The following is a 387-nucleotide window of genomic DNA, read 5'->3' on the forward strand; positions in this document are numbered from 1 at the left end:
CTTTCCAATATTCGAGTCGTTATGCCTAAATGCTTCTTTTGAATTGGCTATAATGTCTGTAACATATGTCTTGATTGTACAAACAGATCACCATTTAAATTATATATTTATATATATATAATAATTATATGTAATTATAGTGACAATACGAAATTTTTTCCTTTCACTTACTTGCTTTGACTGATTATTGGTTTGCCCAAAAAGTAATTGCCGATTTTTTCATAGAAATAAAATACAATTTTTTTTGTTAATAGAATGAACTTTAATCACTGACATATTTTCCATTTTGTTCGATGACCTTTTGCCATCTTTCTGGCAACTTCATAATTCCACGTTCGTAGAACGTTTGGTTTTTATCGGCAAAAAATTGATCCAAGTGCGATTTCA

Source organism: Dinoponera quadriceps, unplaced genomic scaffold (assembly GCF_001313825.1).
Source record: "Dinoponera quadriceps isolate SergipeBrazil2010 unplaced genomic scaffold, ASM131382v1 scaffold1249, whole genome shotgun sequence".
Taxonomy (NCBI): Eukaryota; Metazoa; Arthropoda; class Insecta; order Hymenoptera; family Formicidae; genus Dinoponera; species Dinoponera quadriceps.